Here is a 21595-nt window from a genome sequence, read left to right as displayed (position 1 = left end):
CTCAGCACCATCAGGGAAGACAATTCTCTTCCATGTGTCTGGAAATGTAGTTTTGATGAGTTATAAACTACTACACATCTGCAAGCTGGATCTAGATCAAAATATGCATAAGTTTTGATTATTTATTCTCTTTTTTTTTTAACATCACCAAAGTGAAAAAAAAGGCGGGGGGGAGGGTGACCCTTACAGTTTGTGTGTCAGCATTCAGAAGGTGCCCAATTCAGTAGGCTTCCTAAGAGATTGTTTAAGTATATGTATATGGAAAAACATCTACAGATTCAGAATGTGTCTGCAAAAAAGGGTTTCTACCGCATATGTTTCTGAGCACTGAATGTAAAAATCTACGTCATAGTTCACACCACAAGTGTATTAGCCACTATTTTCACCTTGTTCTTTGTGACTTAAATAACGTATGTAATATGCTTTTGAAGAAAAGATCCACAATAAATCAAGGCTAAATAAGACAGCCTAGAAAATGTTATACCCATTTCCTTTGGAAATGTGTTTGTCAGGTTGTTAATAAAAATACTGTTTCCTCATCCTTCACTATTAATGTCAGTAGCGAGTTTTCCCTTGAAACAGTGCCAAGATCTTGTTCTAGTCTTTTCGAAGTAATGATGTATGGATTCAAAGTGAAGAAGAGCTGGTTTGAAAAGATCTGGCTTTTTCCACGGTATGTAGACCATCTTAGAAGAACAAGCTATTACACAATGCACAGGCTCCTTAACAGCTTCTTATTCTCGATAAGAGCATGATGGGGGGGCTAGGGGGGCTAAACTAAAGCTACACCATCTGTGGCTGGCCTTGCAACAGGAAGAATGTGGCAGCTGTGTAAATAGTTTTTCTTCTTAATTTTCAGTTTCAAAGTACAAATAAAGAATGAACATCTGTTTCAGCTTGCAGAGTTAAATAAGCATTGTAAGCAGATGGTTTTTAAGACTTGAAATTTACGGTAAGAAGTGTTAATGAGAAGAGGGTGTAACTAATAGCCAAGGAGATGGATATTACAGAATCCTTTTAGGCGCCTTTTCCCTCCCCAGCACCACAGGTTTACAAAGAAAGGAACAATTTGGTGAGAAATTGCTGAATAGCTGTTGAGATACTGTAAGGAAAATACAGGAAATTATCAAAATTGTCACTTGCCTGACTGAAGCACCGAGTAAAAACCATGCTTATGTTCGTGGCATTTTCTTCACTGACCCAGCTTTCGAAGAAAGCTGCTGTGAGAGAACCTGACTGAAACTTCTGTTTTCATACCTTTTCATATTTCAGCAAAATCTCTCATTGATTTCCGATGCCTTATATCTTACCCGGGCAAGAGCAATGCTATTAACTAATGAACTATTTGAATTGTTTTTGCCAAGTCATAGGCATATAAATATAAAAAGGTCCATTGTTTGCATTCATGTAATGAAATTCCTGGCTTCGTGGATTTTTATCGTCTGTTCCAAAGTCTGTGTTTTGGAGAACTGCCTTTGTGCCTGTGGTACAGAAGAATGAAGTGTTTCATTTGTGTCCCACAGGGAGATGGACTAGAAAATATCAAGATCCACAGACTCTCAGGTCTGCACAAACACTTTCCTCACCTTATAAGGGCTATAAGCATGTTGCGGCTCTACAAGCCCAAATCTCCCTGGCTTATTTCTGCTCTCTGTTTTGTTTGTTTGTTTCATTCATAGGATTTGCTTGGATTATTTTGTCTCCATTAGATTCTTGTAAAGATTAAACCCTGCCCTTTTTACTTGAGACAGATTTCCATTGTGGTGTGTCCCTTTCTCTGCTGATCTGTTCTCCCTCCTCCTGTTAGCTCCATGGCCTTTCCTCCATTGTACAAGCTGGAAGGACAGTCTGCACCATGCTGCTGTGGGGTTCCGAGTTCCGGGATCGTTTCCCTTCTCCATTCCCTCTCCATGTCTGCAGAGACAGGTTTCTCTGCAGGCTGTCTCCCTGGCCACTCACCCAGACAACTTCCCTCTCTTTTGTCTGGCAGTCACTGATCTGCCTCACTGCAGGGACAGACTTTGATCCAGGGTTTATGAAGTGGAAAAGCGAATAGATCTGTTGGAGTTCTTCTAACTAAATGTGCCCTAGTAGCCCCTGCTGTGGAAACAAAGCATTGTCCTCATCTCTTCCATCTCAGAGGTCTCTTTGAAGGCTTGCCACCTTGAAGTCAGAGAGTTTAGGACCAAGACAGGTTGCTGATTACACAGAGTCTGACCGCCTGTATATTGGTACGTTCTTCCTCCTTCAAGGGAAATGACAATTTTCAGAAGGGCCTCCAGTCTTCACCAGGAAAACTGAGACATGGTATTTCTGTTACACAGTTTTGTGAGTTTGTTCGAGCATTTAATCACTTGCTGTTTAAAAACAAGTAATTATTCTACTTGGTCAGCTTTCAGCTCATGGTTCTTAGAGTGGAGATCCCTGTGGGATCCAGTATGTTTCCACACCATGAATAATGCATAAGAAACTCAAAGGAAAAAAATTTCTGCTTTGGGGACAGAAAGCCTTATCTGACACACCGAGGAAAAGTAATGGTCTTCTAGCTGAATCCTCCGAGTTCTAAAGTGGAGCAAGAAAGCAAACTATTTACTGACACTCAAAGTTTCTTGCTGATTGGCATTAAAATGTACGGGCTGCTTTAAAACTGATGGCACATCATACTACTAAAGGGCCAATGGGCACGTTCTTATCAAGTCCTGGGGCTATGGGTTGCACAAGAGAAAATCTTGACACACAGCTCCACTCTTAGGAGGCCCAAAGATGGCATTCTTTGAGGACCCTCTGTTAAGGAAGCCGAACTAGTCTTGTGTTTACTTAACAATACCTCCAGTGGCCAAAGCCCTGTGTTTCGTTAAATAGGGTGTCTACCACTGCTACTACAAAGACTATTTCCAACAGGAAGACAGTGTTGTCTTAAGAGTAGGAGTTCTGGGGACTGGATACTACTTTTTAGTTCCTTGCTTTTCAAAGAAGCAGGGCAGGAAATACAAATTAGAAAAAAAAAGTGGGAAAAAATGTCACAGAGAAACAAAAGCAGGCAATGGAAGTGTAACTGTGCTAATGTTTCAGTTATCTCCTTATATTTAAAATGTTTTAAACTATTTTAAAATATTGTTCTTTATCACACTAACATTTTATAGGGAATAAAAAAAAATCACAACCCTTGCCAGAATATTTTTGCAGCACTAGCTCATATAACAGACCAAGAAATGCAGGTGCTAAGGATTTCAGTAGCTGTATCTCACCCACTGTTCTCATGACAATCCATTCCTGCTGGTGTTACTGCAGCTGCTAGCCAAATACTAAACTCGGCAAGCTGCGTGTGTGGCGTAATAAGTTAGTTTCACTTTTCGGGGGAAGCAGAAAAGTGGCAGTTCCAAGTAAAAGCAGCCTCCTTTACAATCTTTGCCCCTTGCTTCCTCTGCCATTCACTGAATGGTAGCCCATCTCTAGATCAGTAGAATAATTTCTGTTTCCTGCTGCAGCATCTCTTCTACACAAACCGGTTCCTGTTTTCACAATTTTTGCTGATCAAAAATAGCTGCAGCTGGGTTTGCTGGTAGCTCTAGGCTTTCCGCCTACGGCTGACTCAATTGTGTAGCCGCAGAGGAACCAGAAGAGAAGTCATTCAAAACCGGGAGGGATGGACTCACGTGGCTCATCTCGGAGGACCGGGTCTACCCCCCAGGTCTAGCTGTGTCAAAGGCGGCACAAGGGCGGCGGGGCGTTCTGGTGCCTTCTCTGGCCCCAGGAATGCCAGATTCAACAGTGCTCAGCACTGGGTAGGGTATTTAGCAAAAACAATGAAAAATAGCTTTCCTTCATCTCTGTGGATAAGAACTAGTTGTACTCTTTCAAGCAATTAGGTAAACACTTCTAATTGGTTTGGTCCTTCACATGAAATGTACCTTCGGAATGATGTATTTTGAAGCTACTCCCTGCAAGGATCAAACTGAGTTAACTGCTGTTTCTGCCTCACGTGCAACTAGCTCAGTGGTATCTGTTATAATCCCACAGAAGGCAGGTTAGTTTGCTCAATAGCTAGTGATACATATACCTTTGCCTAAGGGAGAACTTTCATGCTTTATTTTGCACGTTTGCCTCGGTGTGAGGGAACACTTGCTGGAACTGCTTATCTAAAAATCTTCCTCCTCCAAGAAAAAGAGTTTTTGGAAGCTATTTCTAGATCCTGAAATGCTCTCCCCGAGAGCTCCAATATGTGGTTTATTTCCATTACGCTACAAAAAGTGGAATGAGGAACCAATGTTTTTCAACATAACAGTTGCTGGGTGCCATTTTTTGGGGGGGAAATAGGAAATGAAAACAGCTGAATTTGATTTATTGTTTTAGTTACAAAGAAAAGACCTAACTGATCTGACTGGAGTCCAAAAATAAAGGAGGAGAAAAAGAAGAGCGACTGACACAGGTTTGATGTTGTTTGTACCAATGTCATTCTAGAGCAACAGTAAAAGCTTCTAGGTGATTAAAATTATGTAGAGTCTGACCTGACAATTAATTAATTAAAGCAGTGTTACCCAAGTGGTGGCCTGTGGGACAGACTTCTCTCCTTATAAGAAGTGCTTTTTAGCTGGTTTGCACAGGTACCTAACAGGGTACCTTTTTGAATCCAGACAGGGAAATCTACTGCTTTGTGAAGCCCCTGTGCTTCTGCTGCTTTTAACTGAAATTGGCCGAAAGATGCAAGAGCGAAACAGCTACTCTAAAGATACTTAATTATTTTTAACCTAAAATGTTTTGATGTTACAGTTTTGCCAGTGTGCATATTTGATACCAACATTGGTACCTAGATGCTTCCTGAAGTAACTTACTCTTTCAGAAATACTGATAAAGCAAAGCATCTTGTACTGACTCTAATTTGAGTTATAATTACTTACCACTTTTGAAAAATCAGCACAGTGCATATTTTTAGAATTTATTTAAAACTGAAATATGTTTCTGATTTTAAATTAAACTCCACTCATCCTTTTCCAGGACTGTGAATCAAAACACAACTTGCAATTGTATGATGGTACAATTTGTACTGAGTAGAAACAAAAGTGAAACTCGGTGTCTTTGCTTCACTGTCTAAGATGAGAATACCAAGTGGAAAAATTAGCTACAGACAAATGAAATGTTTCACTTTGAATTTACTGTAAACAATTTAAAGAGTTTTAGAAACAGTTCATGAAAGGTTCTTGTTCATATATTTGTGTGTGTATTAAAGGTTCTTGCTTTTCGAGGTCTCTGGTGATTGATGTGAATACAGTAGGTGGTTTGGAAAATGTACAAGATAAACTTGGTTCAGTTTTATTACATTAACTTCATATTGCGTTCAAGTAGCCTAGTAATTGTATCTTAAGCATACATTAAAAAAAAAAAAAAAAAAAATCAAAAATATCATTAAGGTTGAGCTCTCCAGTGAGGAAATTCCAAAATTTCAACAGTTGACCTTAAAGGGGTGTAGTTATCCTGTTCTGTTGTCTTTTGTCCTTTTAGTTTCTAGCTGTATCACACATCCTGTCACACTGGCTAAAGCAGATTAAATTACACGAACAGATTAAATAATAATAAAAAACCCCAACAGGATAAGAAATTACTGACTTAAATTAATTTATATAAACATTAACTTTTGAAGCTTCCTGACTTTCACAGATAGGTAAATGTTGCCAAACAAGCTCAGGAAGGTTAACTTTCCATAATAATGCAAAGCAAAAACACATTGCCAGACCTGCAGTTCACTGCATTTAAAATCAGATATCATTAATCAGTACATATTTAATTTCTAGAAACCTTAATTTGAAAAATCCTTAACAGAGGTTTCTGTATAAATGTCCATAGATACCTTGAAATATAATAAATAATTCTAATATATGTACACTCATGAAAATATGTATTTCAAAAACAAACTTACTTTCCACAAACTGATGCCAGGTCATTATGCAGTCTTGAACACTACAGAGGATGAAGTCCTGGAGAAGGTATTTACATGAACCTGGGCTGGGAACTTTTAATCTTGCATTAGAGTACTTCTGGTCAATTTTTGAGTCCCTCTAAACGTTTGGAAACTCCAAGACTGAAAGCAGAAATACTGGTTTGTGTATGTGAGGGAAGTGGGCTGTTTCCCATGTTTGACTATTGTAAGAATGGCTGAGGTGATTTTGCTTAGATCTTTCGAAAGAAAAAAAAGAAACCCCAATCCTTCCAAAACCCGTTACAAGAGGTTTTCAAGCTAGTAGACTTCCCTACTCCCAAGGGATTTTCAAATACATTTTGGGGGGAGTTATATTTTCCTGGTGGTAGGTAGACCTGGGAAGGCACAACTTCAGCTCTTCTTTATTATGAATATAAATACATTCAATTTGTGTAACAGTATAACCAAAACCAGTATGAAATCCCGTATCATTGTGTTTAGGCATCAGTTAAACACAGGGGATATCCTGCTCTAAAGATGAAATAGTCCTGGGGGAAAACAACATAACAAAACCTATGCAAGCAAAATTTGATTAAGAAATAAAGTGTAACTCAATGGAGACCTATGCTGATTGGTATAGGATTCCAGAAGCATCTGTATTGCAATCACTGGGAGTTTTGACTGCAGAGCCACTGGCAGACACTGCAAGCTGAGGTTTGCAGTGTCTACACTTCAAGGTTCTCCTTCAACTCAGGTTGTTTTGTTTCATTCTGTTAGCAGATTTTGTTAAGTAAGGAGAACCTCAGACTTTTCTTATGGAGTCTTTTCCTCACTGGATGGTGCTAGCATACATATCTGTTTACCCCAACACTAAGCAAAAAGCTTTGGAAGTCACAGAGTGACAGTAGATTTGTGGTTCCCTGTAATGCCATTTATACCAAGCCATTTCCCATCAGTGGATGGTATTTCAAAATTTATTTTCAAGAAGTTCTACAGTTAAGACAATTGCTTGCACTTACTTGCCTGCCTGCTTTTTCCAGCTACATAACTGTTGGCTGCGCGCTAGGTTTTATCCTATAATAGGAGAAAGGCGCATGTTCCTTAAAAGGAAATCCTATGCTGCTGCTCAGTTGTGACTCAACTAACTTGGCAGAAATGAATTTACTCCATCTCCAGATCAGATCCACACCAACCTGTGCTGAACCACATAGATGGGAGGGTTCAAAGGCTTGGAACGTTTAATAGAGCCATGGGCAGTGCAGAGACCAGTGCAGGCAATGCTGTTCCCATGAGGCAATCAGCTTCATTAAAGAGTAAATTTAAAAATTACTTAATCTTCCTCTATTTGCAGAAAACCTATCAGAAACTATTGAAACCAACAAAACCAGAATAACCCAGTTTGAAAGATACAGATGAAAATGTTATGCACTATACCTGGCTGATCTGTGTATATGCTAACAATATACGTAAGAAACACAGCAATACCACTGTCATCTTTCTTTCAAATCCAAGTTTTATTGCCACTGCACATCTGGCACACCCCACACCCATCTAACAAACCAAGAATCTGTCAGGTAGAGTGCTATTCCTGACCACTGTAGGCTATAAAGCAGACTTCTTCACTGTCTTCTTGTACCACTTGAAGGGAATCCCAGAGAGCTGTTGGAAAGCGGCAGCTTACCTAGCCCCCGGAGAATGCTACAGAAGGGCAACAGGGCAGTGACGGATACAGAGGAGAGGGCAGCATTATCTGATTTTATTCCTCTCCATTTTATAGAAGCCCTCGTACTGTGTTAGTCACTGTAGTGTCTTGAGTGCTTTTCAGTTGTTCAGCAATTGAACTGATGCCTGTCCGTATAAGGATTTTTTCCCCGTGGTTTTTTTGGTTGGTTGGGGGTTTTGTTTGTTTGTTTTTGGTTTTGTAATCTTTCCTCTGGCATCGTTGCATGATGCAGCATTTTGTACATTGTTAAATAAGGTAGTGCCAAAGAATTGCATCTTCCACCAGGAGCAATGTTCAGGGTAGAATTTAGTGCCTGGGGAGGTACATTTTGCATTCTTAGGTATATGCTCCAAAAGCAGTCTTTGCAGAAATGCATTAGGGTGGGTTTTTTAGGTGCTCTCTATTGTCTCTCAGAGGAACAGTAGTTACCAACTGAATGTCTAGAAGGGGAGAAACTTACGCTTACCATTGGGACCTTCAAAGCCAAGAGATGGCTTTTTTTCCTAGTTTTTTTTTTTCTTCTAAAGCGCATGAATTAGAAGTGTGTCCTTTCAGGAGCAGAATCATATGCAAACCTGTATTTACAGGTTCTTGTCCCTCTCTTCTCCTCCAGGAAGGAGGTATTCACTAATTTCACTCAAGGAAATAGGTTTCTGAGAATGACTGTAAATAATTAAAAAGTTTCCTTCAAGAGTGTTCGTTGTGCCATATATTTAAAGAAAAAACACATTTTCTTTAACCAAAATATGTTTTTCTCTTAAGGCTGGGCCTACACAAAGAGAAGGAGAAAAACCATTACAACATAGGTACTTATCTATAAACATTAAGAACACCCTACAACAAAAGTAGAAGGAAAAGTGACATACGTGCAGACAGTCTGACTTCAAAGATTTGACTTAAATGAGTAACTTCCTTAGCCTTGTTCCAATTCATGGTTTTGCAAATAATGCCCCCCCCCCCCCCCGCCCCAAATACAGAATGTGCTTGAATTTCAGCTGAAAATGATAAATCTAAATCCAACTATGAGAATTTTTGAAGTAACTACAACAAAACTGCTTCTATCGCTTTTAGCTGTTCGAATACGAAAATGAAACAAAATCTATTTCCTGGTCTGTAGGCTAATCTCAGAATTTGGAACACAGAAGTAATGAAGAAAGTAAAACTAAGACTTTTGCACAGACGGCAAGTTTTGTAACTTGCTTTGAAATGCAAGCCCTGAAGGCAAGTTGTTACAACAGTTGTAAAAATCACGTTTCATGTATAATTAGTGGTATTTTTGTCCATTATTTGGGGGTATGTTTAGTAAGTTTAGTGCTTTACATCCCTGTTTAATTTAGGATTCTGTGGTTATGCCTGTGTTACTACACCCTACGCATATTTGCGTTTGACATGGTGTGAATATGTGAAACAAAATGTGTAAACAGGACATAGATAAATGATACTTCAGCCCTCTTAGGTTCTTGCGTGTCACAGGCTGATGCTTGTACCCAAGCGTATTAACATGCAAATGTATGGAGGCTGTGTATGGTCATCTACCAAAGAAAAAGGGGGATGCTTAAATGGCAATAAGATGCAAATCTGAGATGCTGACAGTTTTTGGGTGCAGATGCCTTTGAAAGGACTTGTTAAAATATAGCAGAATAGCAGGAATACTGTTGAAGGCAATGAAGAACCCTGAAGAGACTACTGAAAACTGGTATTTCATAGGACAATGTTTCTTGGTATACTATGCTAAAGTATGTTTAAACTAAATATAATAGAAGACAAACAAAAGTAAAAACACCTGGTATCATTAGATAAGCTGTAATGTTTGGAGTCCTAACATAGACTGGACTTTCACAATCTTGTCAACTGATGGTGGTGTGCTTTATCAGACAAGAGTCTGGCAAGTTTTGCAGGTCCAAATAAACCCGACCCTGACAAAATGCTGAAACCTAACAACGTAAGGATTTCCCGTCTATTTCAGTAGGACTCTTTGCATTTGCTGTGTTCTGTCCACAGAGATCTTGATGAGCAGAGTCTTAGATATGCAGTGATCACAACCAATGTGGTACATACACTGCACCCCTGGTCTTTTAAGTGGTGTGGATACTGGTAATACATGAAGTGATTATATCTGGGAGGCATCAGAACATTTTTATTTCACAGTTTGTCTCCTTTCCCTGTTTGCAGGAAGTTTTCAGTGTCACTGCAGTAGATGCTTGTGTTGAGTTTTCCACACTGCAGCCTGGAAAACATTAAAAATTAAAAGCAAATTATTGGAGGATGTAATACCACAGAAACTTTCAGTGAGATCAAGGACTAGATTTACTAGAAGAAAACATGCTGTAATTGACTTTATTTCAAAACCACCAGGTATCCTTTAAACTGCATGCTCAAGGAAACCAAATATGCAAAGCAATGTACACGTGCTAAATTCTAGTTCTGAACTGGGCTACATTTTGTTTTCTGTAAGACGATGTTGTATGACGCGGGCATGCTCTTTTCTTCTGCAGGAGGAGTAAAAAACCACATATAATACTGTAGAAATGGCAGTGATAAGCTTGTCCTTCAATAATCGTGTCTTATTTGATGGTACCAAATCATTAGCTGACAGTTAACAGCTTGCTTTGAAATCACTGAAAGTTAGGAGCATGAGCCCGTTGGTAGTTTTGAGACTCATCATCTAACGAACTTTTACAGGGCTTTTCAGCTTTCCCCTGTCCCAACTTCTGTTCTTCCTTTGGCTCCTGGATGCAGACTTCACAGTACCTCTCTGTAGATCAAGTCCCCCCCACTCTGGCGTTCTTTCTGTAACTCGCCACGTCTTCGGGTGGGCCGGCACGCTCTTTCTCTTTTTGCTCGTCTGCAAGAGCCAACCTAGCTCCAGAGCTTTCAGATGAACCACGTTTACTTGGCACAGAGAAGAAAGTAAGGAACAGGCTCACCATGTACGTTACGGAAAAGCGTACGTCTGCAAGGTTCGAACTGTGCAATAAATCCTGGGAGCTCGGACAAAACTAGCACACGCGTGCGTTGCCGAAAAAACCCCCCCAAACCGCCCAACCCGTGCGCTTTTCCTTTGGCTCAGCCAACACCCGCACTACCGCGAAGCGAGACCAGAGCGCAGAGATGCGCTGCTTTTGTTTACCGCGGCTGAGCAATCCCTGAAACTTGCGCTTGCCGGTCCGAGGCCTTCTGCCTCGCTGCCGTTGTTTTCGCCTCACAGCGGCTCCCGCTGGCGAGGGCAGACTGGAACTTGTCAGACACGAAGCCCTTCTGCCCACCGGCACCGGGGGGCGGGGGGTCGGAGAGCGGCAGCCGCCCGCAGACGGAAGGTTGCGCTGGCCGCCTTTACGCACCCCTGCCGCCCGCTCCGGTGCCCACGGCGGAGGCTGCCCTCTCCGTGGGCCGGCCGCTCGGCGCTCGCCCTGCGGACGCTGCGGAGCCGGCAGCCGACCCCCAGGAGGGCTTCCCCGCGGCCAGCGACACCTCGCCCTCGCCGCGGAGGCCGCCCGAGGGGGCGCCTGTGCGCGGGGCTCGGCGGCTGGGGGCGGGGAGGAGAGCCGCGGCGCCGTCCCGGCCGGCGGGCGGCCCCGCCGGAGCCGAGGGCCTGCCCCAGCCCTGCCCCGCGCGTCGCCTAGCAGCTGCGTGATGACGCAGGCGGCGGGAGCCCGGCGGCTCGCGCCCCGCCCAGCGGGAGGGCGGCTGCCCCGCCCCTCCGCTCGGCTCCCCCGCGCGGCAGGGCCGGGCGGGGCGGGGCGGGGCGGCCGCGCGGAGGCAGGGGGCAGAGCGCGGCTCGGCACGGCGCTGCTGCTGCTGCTGCCGCCGCCGCCCGCCCGCCCGTCCCGGCTCGTGCATGGAGAGGGAGCGGGCGCCCAGGGGGAAGCTGCTTGCGCGCGCCGGTCTGCCCAGCCGCCGCCGCCGCCGCCGGGGTGAGTGGGGCCAGCGCCGCTCGCCGGCCGTCGCCCGCTGCCCGCAGCGGCCGGGGCGGGAGGGTGTGGGGGGTGCGTGTGAGTGTGTGAGAGGGGAGGCGGGTGGCCGGGGTGGCGGTTACACCTCGGCGTATCCCGCGCCCCGTCCCGCTGACGGGAAGCCCCCGCCGGCCGCCTGGCCGGCCCGGGAGCGGCGTGCGGCGGCCGCCCCTACCCGGTACCCCGTGGCGCGCGAGTGCCGGGGGGCCCGCCGGGGGGCCCGGGGCAAGAGACACGGGACGCAGGCGCCCCTCTGCAGGCCGTACCGGGGAGGGGGGGGGGCGGGGGGGGGGAGAGGGGCAGAAGGGCTCTCGGCCGGCACGGAAGGCCGTTCTTGTCTGGCGGTGTGTGTACAGGTCACCGTCGCGTGTGTGTGTGTGTCCCGCCGTCGCCGTCCCGTCCCCCGTCGTCCCGTGTCCGTCCGTGTGTCGTTGTCGTCCCCCCCCCCCGCCCCGCGCAAACGGGCTGGCCGGGCCGGGTCTGACCTGGCCGGTAGAGGACCTGGAAGTCCGCCGTCCCTCGGCCAAGGTGGTGTGTTTTGCTGGAGAACTTCCTCGACAATGCTTACTTGTGCCGTTAAGGAAAAAACAACCAACCAACCAAACAAAACAACCCACCCCAAACCTCTCGCTGCAGAAGGAGAGCGAGCAGTCACAGAAGCATCTGTGGTTTTTCCTCTCTATGTCTGTATTGAATTTGCTTCTGGGTGGGGAAGTGTTCCTTTAGATGTGGGTTATGAATTAATGAATTTCATTTACTTTCACAAGACAATTTTTTTTTTCCTTGTTTTTGGGAAAGAATTGCAGGTAAAACTTCTTCAGGGTTTTTTGGAGTGGGTGTTTTGGGGGGGGGGGGGGGGGGGGTGATGCAGCTGAAGGCTAATTACAGCCTGATGGGCTCAGTCTTCAAATTTCCCTTTCTCACTTCTGCAGTCTGTGACAGGTGAGAAAGTCACACCTTGCTTTGGTAAATTATTTGTTGCCGGAGAGACATAGGCTATGTTCTTTTTTGGTCGTTGGGCAGAGGGAAACATAATTAGGAAGACTGTGATGGCTACCTTTAGTTTCAGATGTGATTTTGTGCTTGAGGTTACTTGCTTAATGGTCAGTGTTTCTGACGTCTTAGCCCTGTACAGCTTTTGAATTTATCATCTGCTTCTCCACTGGTTCTATTGTTAGTCAAATCTAATATATAAGTAGTTTAAGTGAGAGAGAAATTTTTCTAAAGTTTGTGTTTCATGGAAGATCGATATTGACAGGAGACTGTAGGAAATTGTGCACACTGTTCAAAAGGGTAGTTTGGATCAGTTATATGGATTAACTTATTTTCTTCCCCTCTGCCCAGTTTTCCTAGTAATTGATATGGGAGTAACATTGTAGTAATGTTCCTTGGGCATGCCCGTTTATCTTCCCTTCTTAGGGTCGGTGACAGTAATTTGAGGATTCAGTAGCAACACAGGAGCCATCACTGTCGTCTTCTTGATGAGAATGAGTCCCAAGTGACTTCAGTGGTGTAAATGGAGAATTTTGTAGTAAACAACTTCACTATTACAGTGTGAAATGATAGGGATTTTAAGCGGTGGTGCGTTTTCCAGAGAAGCCTTCAATGTGAGCTGTTTACAGAGATTTTCATTTCCGTAAAGCGCTAAATGACAGCAACGTAGGGAAGTAGTATTTGCTGCTGGGAGAGGAAGTTTTAATGAGCATGAAGTTCACAGAATGCAGAAAATGGTTCGACGTTCTTGTTGATGAAATCAGATTGACTGGAACTGCGGAATGGAAAATGAAAGGAGACTGCTGCTGCTTCTCACGTGTAACTGTTAAGGGTGGTGATTGGGCAAAGAAAGAACAAAGTTGAAATCTCTGTAGAATAACAATTTCCAAATTACGTGGAGTTAACATAATGCATGACCACAGAATACCACTAAAATCGATGTCATCTTGTAATAGCAAAGGCATCTTCTTGCTGAAGTTGTAAGAAAAGCAGTTACGGAACAGGGTTGTCAGTTTTGCCATTGGTCTCTTTATCTCAGCTCTGGAGCATTTTTACAGTATGACCTTATATAAACTAAAAGCTAAGTGATGACGTTTGCAGTTACAGGAAATAATCTAGCATCTTGGCTGAAAGACCCTTAAGAGGGAAGTAAACAAGTTTTGGAAATACAGTAATATTAAACAGATAACATGAATTAAACGGTGTTAGTTATGGATAAAAGGGAACTATTATCAGAAGTTACAAAACTTAAATTAGAAAGCAGATTAACATAACTAAACATGCAATAATTAAAAAAAAAATCCCTTGTTTTAATGGTGTTTTGAAAAAATAACTGGTGTGGAAGAAGGCAACCTAAACCTTGTGGCTTTTTTATAAAAATTACGGGAGCTTTGAGTAGTAGGTTGAACTAGATGACATCCTGAGGTGCTGTTCAAGCTGAATTACTGTATCCTAGTGCTACTGTGCTATTATAGGCTAGCATTTGTGTTATAACCGCCCCCCCCCCCCTTTTTTTTACCTAGGCTTTTATGCAAATATTAACACAGTTATTAGGCAATACACAGTTATATTTTTTCCGTTTAACTTAACAGAGCTGCTGTTTCAAAGCCTCTCATCCTGGCTGTGCGCTGGTTTTGGTGGGTTCCATATGAATTCATGTGTCCACCCACAGGGTTCTCAGCGTGAGCCCAGTAAGATGATTAATATGAGTAGGACTAGCAAGATCTGAGTCAACATTTGAGCTCATGCTTGCATTTGTATTTCTCTAACTTGTTTCAGATGTGATTTCTTTATCAGAAGGTAAATGAGGAACTTTCTTGAATTTCTGGATATGTGATTTTGCAGATTTTTCGATAATGTAGATCTGTCTTTATGGAGACTTGAAAAACAAAATAAAAATATGTATGTACAATGAAGCTTCTTTATAGTAGTTCTGCTGGAAGAACTGTATGCAGCTTTATTTGCCACATACAAGTAGGTGCTTTTGCTGCATGCTGTGTTGATCCAGAGAGTACGTTATATCTCTCCCTTCAATGGGTTATACGCCTTGCGATACAGTGAGAGCTACACGGTACAACTGTAAGGTATCTTGCTTCTCTCAGGTGCAGCCTGTGAGATGCTGGAAGAAAAAAGGTGATGCCTCACTCCAGGGTTAAGCTCTCTGGGTTATGCAGTACTGAATGTAGAGTGATCCGATTCACATGGACAATCATGCAATCCCCTTGTATTATCGTGGGTATTGAGGTACAGCTGATTTGATCATTAAAAGTAATTCCTAGCTTGCTTTCTGTCCCGTTGACCTGTACTAGAAAGCAGTTTTCTGTAGAGGAAAATCTAAGTACTTCTTGAGTAGACAGGTAGAATGACTTGCGGGGAAGATAATTGTCCATCTGATTTTGGTTATGCAGTCACTGTATCATACAGTCAAACATAAATACTTCAGTGTGACTTGCAGAAAAAAAAATCCAATGTGGTGCAGCCAACTATTGATTTAAAATCATTACAAGCATTGTCCCTTTATGATGTCCCTTTATCTCTGCATCTATGTCTTTGACAGTGACTTCCACAGTAGTATTACACAGTTCCTTTTGTTGTTAGTAGATTGCTTTTCAATCATGGTTGAACATCTTTAGGAAGAAAGGCATTAGCTCTTGGGTGTTTTGATTTTCTGTACCTCTGTCCCTTCTTCGGGCTTTCTTCTGTTTGGGGTGTTTTGGTTGGTTTGGGGTTTTGGTGTTTTTTTTCCTAGTGTCTCTAGCATTTGTCCATAGCTCAGATAAATCTATGAATTGATTCTGTTTTTCTGTGTTTTCTGTGATGTTACCAACGACAATATTCCAGATGAAGTGAGAATGTTTTCCATCCCATTCTTTGTTCATTGGAACACTTTGTTTCTTGTCTTGCCTGTGCCTGTATTAAGCAGAGATTCTATTGAGCTGCACATCCTGTGCATGGTTATTTTGTTTATCTGTTTACATTTGCCTTAAAATTCAATGCCATGTGGGAATAGCTGCAAGTTATTTTTTTCAGGAGTTTATTATTTTGTATTTGTTGACATCAGATGTTACCTGTCTCCTGTTATTTTGCTTTGCTAGCTCTCAATTTTGATCCTGCTCAAGTCTCATGTTAACTGGTTATCACCGAAGCTGGTTTTAGGTTGCTGTTGCTGTTCAGTACTTAGTAGAAAGCTGAAAAATGTATTCAATGCCAGGCCTAGGAAATAGAGCTGGAGCATTTTACGGACTTATTAAACTGAAGATTGATTACTTAGGCTGGGACTTTGAAAGTGCTTATATGCTTGCATAAACATGTATAGTGTGGTATTTCTTGCTCTGTGTGCGTCCTAATGTAGAAAATTCTCTGATATTTATCCCAGTTCTTGAACTATGTGTTCGTGATTTAAAATTTTTTATTGACAGTCTGGTGGAGCTGTCTTAGCTGGTATTCGTTTTACCGTTTTGCTTGTGTGCTCAAGCAGTTGCAGTAGATTTCAGGGTTTAAGGAAGTCTTTTACAAGTGTTTTAAATAAATGAATATATTATATATGTTCGAAGTTACGTGACTAAAGTTATTTGCATGTATAATTAAGAATTAAATAATGTTTCTTTATGTGACTTTATTGGTCTTAAGGATTTCTTTTTTGTAGCCTTTAATAAGAATAATTATCAAATCAGTTAAAATCAGTTTGTGAGACTTTTTTTACACAAACTAATTCATCTTGTTTTCCAAAAACAGACTATGGGGACAAGAACTCTGAGATTTTTTTTTTAATATATATTTTAGAGGAATAGTCTTAAAATCTCTTAGTCTAGCACTGACACGTGTATATATATGAAATAGATCTTTAAGAACATGTCTAGCATGTTTTAAATAAATATTTTCCATCTTTATTCTCCATTGGTCACAGTTGACTACTAGGATTTCGTAGTTATCAGCAAAATGTTCATCATTCTTCAACCTGTTGTGCTACAGCCTGGGTTTCCAGCACTGTGAGATATTTTTAAAGTATGAAAAACTTTGACTTTTAAATGTCTAATCTTGACACATATAAATATACAGTAAATTTGGTACCTGTGTTTCCTGAACAATTTTTAGAGGCCTCACTTGTTCAAGTGTATTTAGATTGGGAGTCCTCTTAACCTCAGTGTGAAATTATGGGATTGCCTGCATGGATTCAGTTATAGAGGTAGGGCAGCAGGTGTTGTCTGAGTTTTACTGAATATACTAGGTAAAACTTGAGTAGGAGACTAATGCAGGAGCATTTGAGGACAAAGGCTATTGGAAAACAACTATTAATTCCTAATAAAAGAGGAGCTTTGAGTTAAAAAGGTGCTTTGGAAACCTATTAAGATAGTCAAATAACCTAGGATGCTCTGAGGTTATAAAGACAAAAGCCTCTTCAAAATACAACTCTCAAGTGAGGGTTCAAGTTGGAGGATAATATTGAGAAGAAAAGAAGTCTGTTACGTGTGGTATAGTTGGTGCACTGCATACTAAAGTAAGCAGTATAAGCCAGCAAAAATCTTCTCTTTTGCAGCATTTTCCAGTCGTGGGGAATTCTGACATTCTTTAATGTTTGATGCTGGTTCTGCAAGATAAGCAATACTGTATTATGTTTGTTCATAAGTTAACTATAACACATTTGCCACAGACAGCAATCCCCAGCTCTCTATGCTTCTCTCTGAAACAAAGGAGCAAAAGGTTGGCAAAATGCACAGGGGAAATAAAGCCTCTTACATGTTTGCTGCATCCCGCCTATATGAAGGAGTACTCTGTGTGCCCAGAAATCAGGAGCTGGGGGCCAAATAGCAACTGGTCTGTATAAGGGGGCATCCCCTCAGGGACAAACAGAATCAAAAACATTCTTATTCCAGGCCTACGGTCTACAAAGATAAAGAAGGCAAAAATGTTATCCTCAGAAAATGGAGGGAGTAAAAAGAGTCCAATTAAGTGAAACCTTTCATTATAGTTGCAGGAGTCAAAATTGGACACAAAGCCAAACTATTTCCATTTTATAGGTTGCGTGAAGACTGCCAAGAGGGTTGGTGAACCTGAAAGCTTGCATGTTTTTCAACTTTATCATCAAACTACTAAAGACATTTCTTCTCACTATGAAATGTACCTCGCATGGAGAGAGCTGCTTCTTGTGCAGACTGATTTTGGAAATTGTAACTGGCATTTCTAAGCTTATTCCTGACAGCATTTTGCCATACTTTGCAGCACTGGCACTATAGGGTTCTCTCTTTGGATTCTTTTTTGAAGCACCAGAAGTTTTATTTTAATATGGAATATATTATAGTTGTATAATAATATGTACACAGAAATGTCTTCAGTTTTTGTCTTGTAAAATCAGATTTAAGCCAGTTCTACAAGGTTGTACTCTTTAGAAAGTCTCAGATTAGTCGTGAGATTTGAGTGCCCGCTTCTGTGTATTAAGATCAGTGTTAATATGCAGGTTTTAAGCAACAGATTTATTTGTATTATATTGACAAATTGTCTGCTATGCATAGTTTTCTGAGCTCTACACTGAATAAAACAGTGACACTCTTTTGGTTTTTTTTCTATTTTGATACCCTGATACTCTTTGCAGCAGTAGAAAGCATACTCTACCTACTTAGCAACTGATGGCCAAGGGACAGGAGAATTCCTAATGCTAGGGAAAATAAGTGGGAATCCAAGCAGAAAAAGAGTTTTGGCCTTTCTGTTAGGAATTATAAACCATGAAGTCCCAGAGATCTCAGAGTAAGACAGAGGTGGTAGTTTCATGATGGGTGTTACATGTCCTCTTCAGCTGTTTCTGGCACACAAGATGTTTCTTTCCTCAGCCTCTCAGAAACACTGGAATTTGCTGCTCCCTCAGTTTTGTAAACACAACAGCTCTTTGTAGGGCTGTGCTGTAAACTGTATCACAACAGTGACCTAAGTAAAAAATATTTTTTTTTTCCTCTTTTGGAACAAGTGGCACAAGGGAAGGGGAATGGACAGGATAACTTCTTAAGCTGGCTTGCAGTGCCAGAGAAAATGTTGTGTAACCGCATCCTGGATAACCCCAAAGATGGACTGAGATACAAAAGAAATGTTGGGTTCCCAGTGGAATCTGAGGACATGGGATTGCACAAGACCCATATCCTCAGCTGTGGGCAATAAAGCATGTGTCAGTCCAACAGCTGGCTCCCAAAAGGTTGAGACTTTGGAACTGTTCTAACAACTGTGTAAATAGGTGCATGGTTATCTTTTGATTGCCCTATACCTGGGTCTTCAGAAACCTTTGTAACTGTGCTGTCTATCAGGGGTTTTGTGAATAAATACTTGTGGTTGCTTATGTCTTGGCTTCAGTTAAAGGTGATTTCAAGGTGGCTGGCTAGCATTAGAACATTCTATTCCTATGAGTCTTTTGATCCCTAAAACTGGAGCCTAGCACACTGAAATGGTGTTTTGGGCATTGAAAGGGTGATGGAGCTGCACTGAATTCCATTGAGTATTTGGAAGCATGGTTGCAGAAGTTGGGGAGAAGCATGTTAGACTTAAGTTTGTGATAATGAGAATGCAAAACTGTTAGTAGGACTTACAGGCCCTGTGCAAGGTGGGTGTAAAAAATGAGCTGGAATCTTCACTTTTCATTGTTAATGCATTGGCGGACCTAAAAGCAGTATTACAAAATAGACTCAGGTCAAAGTGGGCAATAAATAAGCCAGGAGGTTTATTTGGTTGAGGTTAATGAGATTACAGCAGTGTAAGTCAGAACCAAAGCAATCTGAAGCTATGTTTGCAGTACAGTTGCATGTGTGTTTGTAACGCACATGGATGTACCTGAACTAGCTCGTGTTTCAGCAGCTGGAAAACACAGCAGTGTAAATTGCAGAGGGCACTGAAAATTTGATGTTGCTTTTCCTACCCAAGCTGGTTCAAGTATATTAACAGTTTTAGAAGGATATCTTTAGACTGCAGCAGACTTAAGCTATACCATAATTTTCTTGGGCTTTGGTACTTTTCCAAGCTGTTTTCTAAGAGCTGTGCCACTTGCTCAGACTGATAGCTTATCAATATTTTTGCCTGTGAACTCACAAAACTGAGTTTTAAACTAACTTTAGAATGTTAAAATGTTTTTACTTTGTTTTGTAAAAAAGGTTGTAATATTTGTCAATTTTATGGTGGTTCTGTGAGTTTTGACACATAATTTTTTTGAACTCTTGAGCCTGAGGTAAAAATTTGGGGGTAAGTTGATAATACATGATGTCTCATTTTATCGTTTAAGATATTGTGCTGTGATTAGAAGACTCTGCACGGTAGTGAAATAACATTTCTTACAGTCAGACTTTTTGGAAGGAAATTCGAAGTTTTTAATTACCTGATACTACAGCAAGTTAACCACATGCCATAATACGCTAGAAGGCATTGTCTGCCTAATTTCTTATTCCTGCAGTAGCATTGTGGACTGCTTTACCAACTTCTGTGAAATCTCTTTGAGCAGCTTCAAATTACTTGAAGCCATTTCTAGAAATACGGAAAAGCTTTACTTTTAAACAGCGTGTAGGGTACTTGGCGCTTTGTGTTAATGTGTCAAACTACTTTTCTCCTTCTCCCACATCTGAAGTCTATCTTGGCTAAGAAAAGCAGTATTGTTTTGACTTGCCGCAATGTAGCTCTAAGTATTTCTGCCTAAGAATGCCTAAGGGGAAGTGACCTCAAGTGCCCTTTATCATGCTGTTAAGACAATAGGTTAAATATGTGTGGAGCCTGGAGGAGCGGTGGTCTCTTTTCACACTAAGGGGACATGCAGGAGGAAAAGAAGAGCATATCATCCCTCATCTTGGGTGGACAGGCAGTTGATATAAATGAAAAGGTTTTCTTTAAATTACTGTTTATTTTAAAGAAGACCATTTGAAGGTTATTATTCTGATTCTGCTAAGGCCTAAATTTAGTCAAATAATGTGACTTTTATAGAGATACTGCATTCATAGAATCACAGAATAATTTAGTGTGGAGGGAACCTCAGTAGGTTTCTGCTCCAAACTCCTGCCAAAAGCAGGGTCAGTAATGAGGTCAGAATGGGTATCGAAGCTGTATCCAGTCAGGTCATAAAAACCTCCAAGGATGGAGACAACATATCCACTGCTGGGCTGTCCTCAGGATGGCAAGCTTTCTCCATATATCCTCTCGGAACCTCTTCTGTTTCAACTTATGCCTGTTGTCTCTTGTCCTGTAAAGAGCCTGGCTCTGTCTTCTGAATAATCTCCTTCTTGGTACTGGGGGCTACTCTTGGGTTCCCCTAAGTGTTTTCTTCTTTAGGTGGACCATGCCCCGCTCCCCAGCCTATCCTCACAGGGTCTGTGCTACAGTCCCTGACTATGTTAGTGGCCTCTGCTGTGAACTTGTTCCTGTTTGTCAGTGTTTTTTCTGTACTGGGGGGATGGGATAGGGCCTGGACACATAATTTTAAATTCGTGTATGATCTGAATATTGGTAAAGTTCTAAAGAAAAGCCAGGACAGTAGGTGGTCAGAGACTTTCCAACAACCAAACTGGGAACGTTTTCCTCTCCCAGTTTATGTATAAAAATAACCATAAGATGGTGAGGTACATATGTTTTAAACCCTTGAAGTATATTTTGACCAGAAACAATCTGTTCAGTGTATATAATTGTAGTGCTTCCCTTCTTTAATGAACTGCTCAGCTTGAAATGTAAAATGTGTCTTGCTAAATTTATTTGGTTATGTAACATTTCTTTATTGTTGTATTTAATAATGTCAGCTGTAGATTTTTCTTTAGTTTTGTATATGTTTTTGTTACATTTCAATTTTCTAAATGCAGCATGCCAGAAATAAGTTAAAAATTACTGTCTTGAAAACCATAGCCAACGTGCTTATTAGCGTAACGCAATTAATTAAAACTCAAGTCTAGATAGAACATGTTAAGTTCTATCAGTTCTTACATAAAAATGCAACATAATGTGTCTTGTTTAATTAAAAAAAAATTAGTACAAAGAACTATTTGACTGCTTCAGTGATTAAAT

The sequence above is a fragment of the Accipiter gentilis genome, chromosome Z (assembly GCF_929443795.1).
Source record: "Accipiter gentilis chromosome Z, bAccGen1.1, whole genome shotgun sequence".
Taxonomy (NCBI): Eukaryota; Metazoa; Chordata; class Aves; order Accipitriformes; family Accipitridae; genus Astur; species Astur gentilis.
Note: the sequence above shows the minus strand (reverse complement) of the source record.